General features: G+C 42.7%; 1 protein-coding gene across 2 annotated transcripts in view; it reads right to left on the bottom strand.

Annotated features, from left to right (window-relative positions):
- LOC121924331 (von Willebrand factor A domain-containing protein 7-like) overlaps positions 1-13200 on the bottom strand; it is a 68268-nt gene that overhangs the window by 54395 nt on the left and 673 nt on the right. The gene's annotated exons all lie outside the window — the stretch shown is intronic.

A 13200-nucleotide genomic window follows, 5' to 3' on the forward strand; every position in this document is an offset into this window, starting at 1 on the left:
GGGTCTGGAATGGCTAGTAGGCAATTTGGAAAGCGCCTTTTCTAGCTTGCCCAGTAGCCATGCCAGTCCCTCCAAGTGTACCACCCCACTGGCTGACACCCTCCTTTGGGGTGTCACCCATTGCAATCCGCAGCCCCTGCACCCTACCAGCAATGTCACTGCCCAGTAGGTTTCCATGGCTGAGCAGATATGCAAACCTTGCTCTCCAGAGCTGTAGTCCAGTGCTCAAACCACTATACGACACTGGCTCTGTTGCCAACTGCACTGACAATAAAAATGAAAAACAAAAGATTGCATCCTGTGGACTCCTGGGCTTTGTCGCTTGGGGAGGCACTAGAGGCTTTTGGCTGAGAATTATGAATGTCCTTTACTGAACTGCAAGTCCCAGGATACCACTGGATATTGCCATGGCACTGCTGTAATTGTGTAATGTGAAAGGAATCTCAAAGTCTTCATGAAGATGGAGCTTAGTGGTATTTGACACCCAATAAGATAGCAAACATCTATAAAACAAGCTGGAAATGTAATGAAGCAATAGGATTGTGGATGCACATGTGATAGAGGTGCCCAAAATTAAAGATTTACTGGAAAGGCATACAGAGAGAGAGCGAAGCAATGTTAAATATGAAATATGAAATTTACCTACCAAATACGTTAAGTAAAATCCCACCACTGATAGAAAGGAAGTATCTATGTGCTTTACTTTATATGATAACAGCAGCCAGGATCACTCTCAAACAGTATTGGAAATGTCAAAATCTATCAACAATAGAATATTGGAAGTTGAAGTTATATGAAATGTCTGAAATGGATAAATTAACCGGCTGCTTAAATCACAAAGATATTGAATTAATAGAAAAGGACTGGGCCTCAATACTGTTATACTGTAAGAACAAGCAATAAATGTGTAGGTCATGGATTCATATATGAATATTGCATTTTAGCAACATCTGAAATATGGACATAGATAAAAAGGAATGTGAAAGGACCGCTGTCGCAGTATTTATCATTAAGGGTCAGACATATTGTGCATAGTGCTTGTTTTTATATTTGCACAAACACGTATGCATATGTGTATATTTTTTGTAATCTCATGTACTGTCCTCTACCATGAAGGTACTTTTCTCCCTTTTGGGTGACAGTAAAACAGCTTGCCATTGCTGACTCAATTCAGAATATGGCATTTGTTTAAAAAATTGTTGCCAAAAAGATTTCTAAGGAAGGAGTACTGTATACAGAAATGACCATAACTGCAACACTTCACTTTTCATGAGAAGAAAATTGTAATTAAAACAAGGACTTTTCCAGTTAAGCTATAGTTCTATACCTTCCCTGCCTTCCATTCGCTCAGAATGGAAGCTGACTTTTTGTATGTCGCATATCTGACAATATTCAACAGTATGTTAAAGGACTGTGAGGAACCTGCTTTTATTTCATTAAATAAAACTGCAGCTCTATCCACACCTCTTTGGGAACCAGGCTCTTCCACTCAGTGGGACCTAATTCTGAGTAAACACTCTGAGGACTGAGTAAACAGGACGGCAGTCTAAATCCCAGAAATGTTTATAAGTTATTAGAGCGACTGTGTGAAGTCCTGGCCTGCCAAATTCAGCCTCCGGCAACCTGCTTTTTCTCAGTCCGGATAGATTTATAATGGAGAATAGTGTTTTGTTTTTAAACTGAGGTGGGAGAATAATCATCTGAATCATTGCAAGTTCAAATTAGATGTACAAGTGGGCCCTTGGTATCCATTGCGGTTTGGTTCTAGGACCTGTCATGGATGCCAAAATCCATGGATGTTCAAGTCCCATTAAATACAATGAAGAGTAAAATGGTGTCCTATATATAAAAAGACAAAATCAAAGATATAGCCATGTTAGTTTGTAGAATCAGAGTGTAGAGAGATCTTGTTGCATCTTTGAGAGTAACTGAAAAAAATAAGTTGGCAGCATGAGCTTTCATCGGACTTTATCACACTGGGGGGGGGAATCAGGGGGGAAGTGGGGGTTTAAACTAACAAAATCAAGGTTTCATTATAATTTTTTGAATATTACAGAGATCAGATTGTATCTGCACAAGGATATTTTCCTACCATCTAATTCTTTTTTTTTTAAAAGGCTGGATTTATTCTCATACTGATTGGAGAAGCTTAAGCCATTTCCATGGAAGAGCACTTAGTATTGTTGTTGTTAACCGCTGTCAAGTTGACTTTGACTTATGGCGACCTCACGAATGAGAGACCTCTGAGTCACCCTGTCATCAACAAACATGCTCAGTCTTACAGATACAGGGCCATGGCTTCCTTCATTGATTTCCTCCATTTGCAATGCAGTCTTCCTCTTTTTCTACTGCGTTCCATCTTGCCAAACATGATTCTCTTTTCTAGGAAGTCGTTTCTTCCAGTTATATGGCCAAAGTACGACAGTTTCAGTTTAGTCATCTTGGCTTCTAGATCAATCAAGTTCAGGCTTGATTTGCTCCCAAAAATCTGTTAGTCCATAAGTTGGTGCTGCAGCAGCAAGATAGTTTATGGAACTTTATGGCCCTTTGAAAGACATTTACCAGCTGAAGGAAGGTTCAATGAAAACTGGCTGAGACAATGAAGGTTATCGCATGGGGGCAAAACCGTCCCCCGATGTGTTCTAACGAGCACGAGCGCGGGCGCGCACGGAGCGTGATGGGAACCCGATGGGAACCAGAACGCTAGTTTACTGCACGGTGGAATGCTGCCGCTGCCGCCGGCGTTCCCATCGGGTTTTGAAACTGTTCCCAGAAATGGCGCCTCCTGGAACACATCGGGAACCCGATGGGAACGCCAGAGATAAATTCACTACTACTGAAATCCATGAGGGCAATTGCCTAACACTCTGTAAACTGCTTAGCACTATAAAGTCGTATAGAAATGTAAGTACTATTGTGAAGTTGAAATCTTTCATAGCCATCATCCATAGTTTTTTGTGGGATTTTCAGGCTATGTGGCCATGTTCTAGAAGAGTTTATTCCTGATGTTTCACCTGCAGCATTCTCTGAAGATGCCAGCCACAGATGCAGGCGAAACATCAGGAACAAACTCTTCTAGAGCATGGCCACATAGCCCAAAAAAATCCACTTTGAGAGAGGCAACCAGGTGTGGATGGGCCTAAGAAAACACACACAAGTCAAAAAGGTTGTGAAGGCAAGACTTAAGGTACAGTATTAACTCTTTTTTTTAAAGGAACCATCCCTTTCTCTGAGTAGAGTGGCAAAAGTTGAGAGCTTAGTCCATCCTGGAAGAACTAAAAGAAGCATCAACCCTCTCTACTGATTCAGTGCTTCTTTGAGAGGAAGTATTAAATCGCCCATTTTCCAGTTCCCTGTGTTATTAAAAGCTTTTTAAATGGTTTACCACAATCTACATGTTAAGCAGACTTTTATAGTTCCAGAATGAGCATTTTAAAAAGTGATTTATATACTCAAAGGGATGTTACTTCAAGCAGACAGTTAACCACTGCTTTTGTAGGAAACAGAGGGTGAATCCACAGCACAGAAATAAAGCAGTTTGGCACCACTTTAGCTGCCATGACTCTGTTCAACAGAATTGTGGGATTTGTAGTTTGGTGAGGCACCTGAACTCTCTGACAGACCTGAATACCTCACCACACTACAAATCCCAGGATTCCATAGGATGGAGCTATGACAGTTGAACTGATGTCAAACAGCTTTATTTCTGCAGTGTGGAAGAGCTGCTAGATGATTTATCATTACATCTGGGGGATATACCGTTTATATACTCCCAGGAGCTATATTTTCATCCCACTCTGTTGCTTCTGTTTCTCTTGCTTCGTTCTGTTTTCACCTGAATATAATTCAGATTATGTCATTTAAGATCAAAACCGGTATAAATCTCTCACAAAGCTGCTTTTGTTTACCCTGGAAACTCAGAAACAGAGATGGTATTTTTCAAAGATTAACCCTGTCAACTGTTCAGGTGAACTACGTCAATTCAACCTATTGGTTTGGCTTAGTGCATTCTTGTATCGGAGCCACTGTTATACATGGTTTTATATATTACATAATTAAGGCCTCCTATTAAAGGCACAGAAGCAGGATCTAGAGTCTGACTTCTTATTAGGCAGAGAACAGCAACTCTGTATGGGCCAAAGGAGATGCCCCCTTGAAAATATGGCCGCTCTTGAAAAAAACAATTAATTAAGTAATTAATTAACATGTATTCCTTGAATTTTTTCCAATGCACTTTTTCTGAGCTGAAACAACTTATTGAAAATTATATTTAAATGGCAAATCATATTCCTGAATACATAAGGGGATATAATTTGCAAATCTGGATGCCCTGGGGAAGTCCTATGATGGCTGTGGTAGGGTCCCCAAGTATCTGGAGGATGCTCTTAGTCATTTTCTGCTTTGCTACAACAAAAACACGATAATATGGGATATGAATTAAATAAATAAGGTAAAGCCTCACAAGTCCCAATTCCAAGCTGATGCAGTCAAGTCCAGTGCCATCTAGTGATCAAACCATTTACTTACACTATCCACCCAGGTGTATCATTGGCCAAGTTCAGCTCAGCTTGAAAACACTGGCATTCTGGAAAAATGAGATTCGCATCACTATCAACAGGATCACAGAAGCACCTTGGACAGATCTCTATGGGATGTCCTGACTGGACCTCACCCAAAAAGAGTTATTGTGTCAGCAATATACAGAGACCTTCGATGTCTAATGGACTATGGCTGATGTGGATGTGGTATTAACCTCACCCTTTCCGAAGAGCTATATTTCTTACAGTGACCTTGATAGATTTTTCTGACACTATCATAGTTGCCCCCAATTTAACTCAATGCGATTTTACAAAGGTGTGCATTTTAAGTCGGCTTTTCTTTCACTCCAAATATAAACCCGACAAGCAGTTTCATAGTCCTTAACATGCAAGGGAAACTTTGGTTCTCCCCATCTCTATTTTAGCCACTGAGGAAGTTCCCGTGAAGTACTTAAAAATAAAGTGTGAGAAGTGTTAGTAACACGGGGTGGCTGCTCTAACAATGAAGATTCAGTCAGCCATGTAACAGCTGAAGTTTTCAAGTCGATCTCCAAGGGTAGTCCTACATAAAATACATTTAGTAATCAGTTGGGAGATTACTGAAGTATGGATCAACATGCCCACCACCAAGTATTAAATGAGCAAGACATATTTAGGAATACATGCATGCGCACATCAAAGTCAGCTTGGCATAGTGAAATGGAGTGTAGTGGTGTAGTGACTAGGCCTCTGGGAGACTAGCGGCCCATTCACATGACATAATTATAACGCTATTATTCCACTTTAAACTCCCGTATCAACATCCTATGAAATCTTTGGAGATTGTAGTTTGGTGGGGCATCAGAGCTCTTAGGCTGAGAATTTTAAATGTCCCCCCTTACATTGCAAATCCCAGAATTCCATGGGATGGAACCATGGCAAGTGAAGTGGAATAACAGTCCTATAATGATGTCATGCGAATGGGCCCCTGGTCTCCCAGAAGCCTAGTCAAACACTCAGTTCACTCCATCAAGCTGGCTCCTGTGTGTGCATGCATGTGTGCACATACATGTATGCATGTGCTTCAAAAGGAACTACTTCTCTCATGTTTGCTTGGATTCCGGAAGGATACTGTTAATCCATATAAGAATATATATATATATATATATATATGGACGGAGAGAGAGAGAGAGTTGGTCCTCCGTTCTCACATGGGATCCATTCCACACACACACCCCCCATGGAGGCTTGCGCATATTTAAGCCCCTTAGGCTTGAATGTGGTGTGTGCCCGTGTACGCGCTCAGGGCATGTGCGCCGGTCACACATCCCATTGAAAATAGTGAGGGTCGCTCCTCTGAAGATTTTCAAAGGTGCGGATCCTAAATCTGCAAGTTAGGAGGGGTGACTGTATATTAATAATAAATAAATAAAATTTTTATTTTTATACCGCCCTTCCCATGATCAGGGCGGTGTACAACATAAAACCAGTACAGTGCAATAAAAACAGTAAAAATAACCACAATAGACATTAAAATTACATTAAAAACCAATTTCTGGCCAGCCGACCACTGCTGCCAGAGGAGGAAGCTAACCAGGACCAGCGTCCGGGAATGCTAATAAAAATAAGAAGGTTTTGAGCTCCTTCTTAAACTGGGCCAGGGAGGTGGCCGAGCGGAGCTCTATGGGCAGCGTGTTCCAGAGGGTTGGGGCAGAGATGGAAAAGGTCCTCCTTGAGGTGGAGGCTAAGCTTGCCCCCCGGGACCCTCAATAGCTGCTGCCCAGATGTTCTGAGTGTGCGGGGCGGATTGTATGGAGAGAGGCGGTCCTTAAGGTATCCTGGGCCCAAGCCATTTAGGGCTTTATAGGTAATGACCAACACCTTGTATTGCGCCCAGAAGCGTATAGGCAACCAGTGCAGACTTTTGAGCACAGGTGTTATATGGCTGGCTCTGGGTATGCCAGTAACCAGCCTGGCTGCCATATTCTGCACCAATTGTAGCTTCCGGGTTTGGTACAAGGGTTGCCCCATGTAGAGCGCATTGCAGAAGTCCAAACGAGAGGTTACCAGAGCATGTACCACCGTTTCAAGGTCCCTCTGGCCCAGGTAGGGACGCAGCTGGCGAATCAGCCGAAGCTGATAACAGGTGCTCCTGACTGTCGCATCCACCTGAGATGTAAGGTGGAGCAATGAGTCAAGGAGCACCCCCAGACTGCGTACTGAGTCCTTCATGGGAAGCGTGATCCCGTTCAGGACAGGTGATATTGAAGTGATGCCTGCAGACAGATACGTGTTAAGGGAAATTTATACAAAAATAGATGCTAACTTTCATGCCGACGTTAAACAATTCTCACACTTTGGGACGAATCAAATTTTAGATTGGAACATTTCTTGATATTCAAGCCAAATCAAGCTTAAGATAGGGAAAATAAAAAACTGGGAGAAAACAAAATTGAGAGCTTGGTTCATCCTTACTTAAAGGAACATAAAGAACCTGTTCCCCCAATGATAATATTGGCTTGGGGATTCTGGGAGCTATAGCCCTCCAAAATAACTTTTCTGGTCCCGACCCTGAAAAAGCAGCACTTATGTTTGTGTCGTTCCCTTGCTAACTTTTTTGTCCATGTGTGAATTTGTTTTAGCAGCTCCAAACACGTAGAGTTTAGAGATTATTACATGGTGCTCATCTGGCTTTTTATGCCTAGCATTTTCTATGTTTCTGGTGGAATTCAAAGACATAGCCATGTTAGTCTGGAACATCAGTATGCAAAGGGATCTTGCGGCACCTTTGAGACTAACTGAAAAAGAGGAATTGGTAGCATGAGCTTTTCTAGATTTGAGCCAGCTTTCTCAGATGCATGTGGTGGGATGGAAAGCCCAGGGCAGACCGCTATAGCAGTCTCTGTGAGAATGTCCATAGGAATGCAAAACTTTATGTAGTTGTGAAGTGACGAGTTTAGTTTTAAGGATGTGGGACGAGGCAAGGATGTTGCCTAAAGCCAAAGTTAGGAGATAACTCTGTGAATGAATATTGGGATGTAGTATGGGAGCCAAAAAGAAGATGTGATGAACTGGCTTTTGGGATCACTATGGTTGTCCTGATAACATGTTGGTATTATGAGAAAACAGGTGAGTGTTCTCCCATCAAAACCATTTTCTTCTAGCAAGTCTATCTAGATTATTTTAAATTACAAATTTTAAAGTATTATTGATTAGTTTTTTAAAAATATGTATTAGTTTTAAATGCTATTTTATGTTATGTGTTTTGTTATTTGTTGTTGTTTCTTGCTTTAATCCATAGGGAAAGGCGGGCAAGGAATATCATCATCCAAACACCACTGAGTTTTAATCTCCCAGACTCCCAAATTCTGCTCTATATTCTCCTCTGCAAACCCCATTTTGGCTTTAGACTGAGGCACAGGGACAGTGAAGTCACAGTTACAGGGAGTGAGAACTGCACCCACAGGGATTCCAGATGATTCTGCTGACCAGGGTTATTCAAAGCAGCTCAGCACCAAAGTCAAACCTTTAATCCATCTACCCTCTTCTTACTGGCAGCAGCTCTCTGAGCCTTTTCTATTGCTAACTTGAGATCTTTCTCCTTCTTGCTGCTGGGGAATGAACCGGGGATTTTCTGCATGCAAAAAGAAGCCATGTACCTCTCCTCTGAGCTACAGCTTTCCTCCAAAAGGGGTAGTGGTGGTTTTGTGGGATTTTAAAGAGAGATTTCTCTGGCATTTGAGAATACTTCTGTATTCTGTATACTTTACAGGACTCTTGGGATGAGGCCCAAGTGTCTACTGTGGGTGTGTGTCAACCTGAAGTTCCTTTTTCCAACTCTGTGTCCCTTCTAGTTACTTGTTAACTTATGGTGACCCTGCAAGTTTATTTTCTTAGGCCAAGAATAGTCAGAGGTGGTTTGATCTTGCCTTCCCCTGAATATATAGCTGAAAGCACCAGATATTCCTTGTCATCCCCTCCAACTTCTCTGATTTAACAGGGACAGTCCCAGTTAATCCTCTGTCATCCTATTTTTTAAAACTGTTTTTAAAATAGTTCTCTCTCTTCTTCTTCTTCCCACTTTTCTTCATGTCCCTCAGCTTGCTTAATTTACTGCAAACTGAATTTAAAGTACAAAAGTAATTTTCATTCAACTCACCAGGGAGAGGAGATGAGGGAGCAGCTTTGCCCTTTCCAGTTGGTTCAGTCTAAACTTCTCCTACCTTATGTGTTTTTTCATCATTAATGACTTTCACCACACTGATGTTGCTTGACCACATGTGTCCTCCTAGTTATCATCTATAAAACGTTGGAGGGCATGCAGTAAAAAACAAACAAATCCAAAAAGCTGTAACATTGGTAGTTGTATCTTTTAAAATGTAGTGTGTGATCTTTGTGCAATGAACTGACTTCTCTAGGAAGCGTTGCAGTTGTAGTGTCTGTCTGTACGGGCCCTTTAGGATCTTTTCTACTTCTTTCCTAGCTGCCCTTCCCATTCCTAGACATCTCCTTATTTCTTGACTTCAGTCACTATTCTGATCGATGTTTGATCCTAGGTACGGCAACTCTATAACTGCATTCCTTTTTTTTGTGTGGGTGGGAATATATATTGATAGTTTCCAGACTGTTTGCCACCATTTTGTTTACTATATTTGTTGACATATATTAGTTAGCACTAGAGTTGCTTCTGTCTGTGTGCATTGCAGCAGTTCAATTTTTGTGCTGCTGCAAATAATTGGAGTTTTCTGCAGCCTATATGTACATCAGGATGGACAATCCATGGCCTTCCAGGAATTGTCAATACCCCGTTCCGCACGGGGCATAAAGTACGTGCTCCGCGCGTACTAGGTTTAGAAAGGGACATCACTTCCTGACTCCCCTAACCCTAATACAGACCGAGTCCGTACAAAATGGCAGCGCCCTTTCCACATGGGCGCCGCCATCTTGACATAGCGGATACATAGCGTCCGCACATCGCACAGCACATATGACGCTGCGAGTGCGCCATTGGCACCTTGCAACGTCATAAGTGCACCGCAAAGAGAAGCGCCATTTTGGGGCTTCTTTTTGCTCCGTGAGGGAGTCGCATGGTTTGGCTGCTGCGGCTCCCTCGTGGAGCAACCGGCAGTGCCGGCAGACCGCCACTTTTAGGCGGTCTGTAACGCTCTAATGTCTAGTTCCTCTCTGTATAGGCAGTAAGGAAATGAGTGTTGCAGTCCATCAGTGTCTGGAGGGCCATAAGTTGCCCAAGCATAAATGGTGCCATCTTTGAGAATGCATTTGCTATTAATATATTGAAAGTTGATGCTTCTTCCCTGTTCTGGTTCCACAGACACTACAGAAGAAGCCATTGGACCACAGAGCAAACAGATATAGAACAAGCAGAAAGTGACAACCACAGTTTCCTGTCTAGCAAATTGGTCAAGAGAAACCATTGCTATCCACTCATATTTTCCCCATCTGTGGGTCTAGTCCAGCAGGCCTCATTCCTTCTTCATTGAACTGAGGTTTCCCATCAGAGGACAACAGACCCAGGAAAAGATGGGCGTATGACAATCCTACTTGAAAAGTAATAGAGAAGTAGGAATTTCTCCCAGTGCAGCCTTTCTTCACCTGACAGGTTGCACCTGCTGTAACTTCCACTTTTGTGCAACCAAAGACCATATTCTTGTTTCTTATAGCAACCACGCAAAGGTTGCGGGTGGCTTGCAGCCGTCCCTGTTCGTGCTGAATTGGGGCCAGGGCAACCTCACCAGGAGCCCCATGGCTCCAATCCAGTGTTTTTCCAGGCCAAAGAGAAGCAGCAAAATGGGCTGGAAAAAGGGTGCCCACTGCACCCCAGCGTGGCCGGCATTACAGAGGAGAAAGGGGCGGCCCCTTTCCCTTCTGCATTGTTGGCCCGGCCATTATATTGCCGTGCTAACGATGTGTGCACCAAAAAGGAGCTCCGTTTTGGAGTTCCTTTGCGCAGCACCACTAGGCTGCCATAAGTGGCCTGGGGCCGCGCTGAGATGTCACGCCCATGCTACACTGTTTGGACATGGCACGTGCATGATATTATCATGGCAGCGCCCATGAGGATGGGAAGCTGCCATGATGCTGCCATCAGCACGTTCTAGGGTTAGGGATTGTGCAGTTGGTGCTTGATCCCTAACCCTAAAATCGTCACGGCCACATCTATCTCAGCCCTAACTTAGGAAGTAAATCTTAGTACCCCCAGAAAGAAAGTAAATGGAAATTAGATTGGCTAGCTTATCACTTTACACTCTTAAAATGGGGCTAGGTCTCTTTAAATGCCATCCCTGCCTCCTATTGCATTTTGGGGTTTGTAGTTTAGGAAGGGACATTTAGAATATTCAGCCAGGGAGCTCTTAAGCCTCACTGAACTACAAACCCCAAAATGCAACCGGAGGCAGGGACCGCATTTAAAATGACTCAACTCTGTTTTAAGAGTATAAAGTGATAAGTTCCTGGACCTTAGTCCTAGTCAAGGTCTCTAATATGACATTTGCTTGGGTTTCACTATACTCTACCACACGGCTTCCTGGACTTTGATTGCAAAATTTTTTCTCAGTTCTGTTTTCAGAGGAAAAAGGCAAAATAATTTTCTGAAAAACATCAGGTCTGGCTGTAATGAACTTTCCTACTGAGAATTAAAGCAAGACATTGGCATATTTGACCAGTACCTATCACACTACATTGTGTCCATTTAGTTGCTGCTTTGTTTTGTTTTTGTAATGCACCTTTTCATTGACAGGGAAAACCTATCAATACACTCCTAATAGCTCCTACTCCATTAATCATCTTGGTACGATAGGTCACTTCCAAAATAGTAAAAATGGACACATGTCATGTGGCATGAGGAGGGCATGAATCTCCTCATCTCCTCTTCCTCCTCACTATTCCCAAGCAGGCCAAGGTTGTTTGTACTCTGTGCCTTTCAGGTTTTTTATTTTTATTTTTGCTGTAATCACAGCAAAAATAAAATAAAACCCCAAAAGGAACAGAGTAAAAACAAGCTTGGCAAAGGCACACATGCAAAACCATGCACACATGCATGAAAGGCAGGGTAACAGAGCTGGTACCATAGCAGCACACTCACATGATAGTAGAGAAGTGTGATAGCTGAATGTTTTAAATCGGTATATTCTTGCTTGCCTCACTAACTTGATTGTCACAAGAAAAAAAAGCTGATGTAATAAAGTCCTAGGAAACCAAATGCTAAGAATGGGGAAATCTGTTCTGGAATTTTCTACACTATTCTGTACTTTCTCCCACATTCAGTTTGTTCTAACCTCAAGTTCTATCCATCTCAAATTAGGGGGAGATTGGGTGCACATTTGGCAAGTTATTCAAAATCAAACTGAAATAAAATTCTTTCACATTTTCACTAGCCAATTTAAATTATAATTGTAATGCTTAGTTGAAGAGCCCATACTGCAACTGCCTGCCATGCAGGTGTTATATGGATGATGAAGAGCATCACTAACACAAAACAAAACAAAAAAAAGGTAGGTGACCATAATTCTGTGGTAACATGTGGCTAACTACACAGGGATTCAAACACAATTTTCATAGAATCATAGAATCATAAAGAGACCACAAGGGCCATCCACTTCAATCCCCCTGCCATGCAGGAAATCACAATCAAAGCAACCTCAACAGATGGCCATCCAGCATCTGTTTTAAGGCCTCCAAAGGATACTCCATGACACTCAGAGGGAGTGCCTTCCACTGTGAAACAGCTCTTACTCTGAGGAGGTTCCTCCTAATGTTCAGGTGAAATCTCTGTTCCTGGAGATTGCATCCATTGTTCCATGTTCTAGTCTCTGGAGCAACAGAAAACAAGCTTGCTCCATGTGACCTCAATGTGATACCCCTTCAAATACTTAAACAGGGCTTTCATGTCACCTCTTAACTGTCTCTTCTCCAGGCTAAACATACCTAGCTCCCCAAGTCTCTCCTCATAGGGGAATTTCCAGACCCTTCACCATTTTGGTGGCCCTCCTTTGGACAGGCTCCAGCTTGTCAACATCCTTTTTGAATTTTGGTGTCCAGAACTGGACTCCAGTATTCCAGGTGAGGCCTGACCAAAGCAGAATGGAGCGGCACTATTACCTCCCTTGATCTAGAAACTATACTTCTATTGATGCAGCTTAAAATTGCATTGGCCTTTTTAGCTGCTGGATCACACTGTTGACTCATGATCGACTTGTGGTCTACTGGGACTCCTAGATCTCTCACATGTAGTCTTGTTAAGCCAGATGTCCCTCATCCTATATCTATGCATTTCATTTTTCCGCCCTAATTTTAACACATAAAGCACTCAAAGCCCAGACCGATGTCAGCAGTGGCGCCACTAGGGTCTGTCTATGTCACCTGATGCGGTGACTCATGGTGTCAACCCCATTAACCTCCTCCCATACCAGATCATACATAAACCTTAGTAATGTTTTTTGTACTAATGTTACTCTTGGGCAGGCGGAGGTGAGTACTGGGCTTCTTTCGTATTCCTCAGTGTCAATACCAGAGCCCTGAACTGTGGAGTTTCTACTGTACCAAGGAGCCATTGTACTCCATCCAGGTGGGACACCTGGTGCTGGAGAGCCCCATCAAGATCCATAGCAAGGAGGCAAGGAAGAAAGGCCGGATGGTGATGGCACTCCTTCTCCCCCTCTATCCC

Source organism: Sceloporus undulatus, chromosome 2, assembly GCF_019175285.1.
Source record: "Sceloporus undulatus isolate JIND9_A2432 ecotype Alabama chromosome 2, SceUnd_v1.1, whole genome shotgun sequence".
In the NCBI taxonomy this organism is placed as follows: domain Eukaryota; kingdom Metazoa; phylum Chordata; class Lepidosauria; order Squamata; family Phrynosomatidae; genus Sceloporus; species Sceloporus undulatus.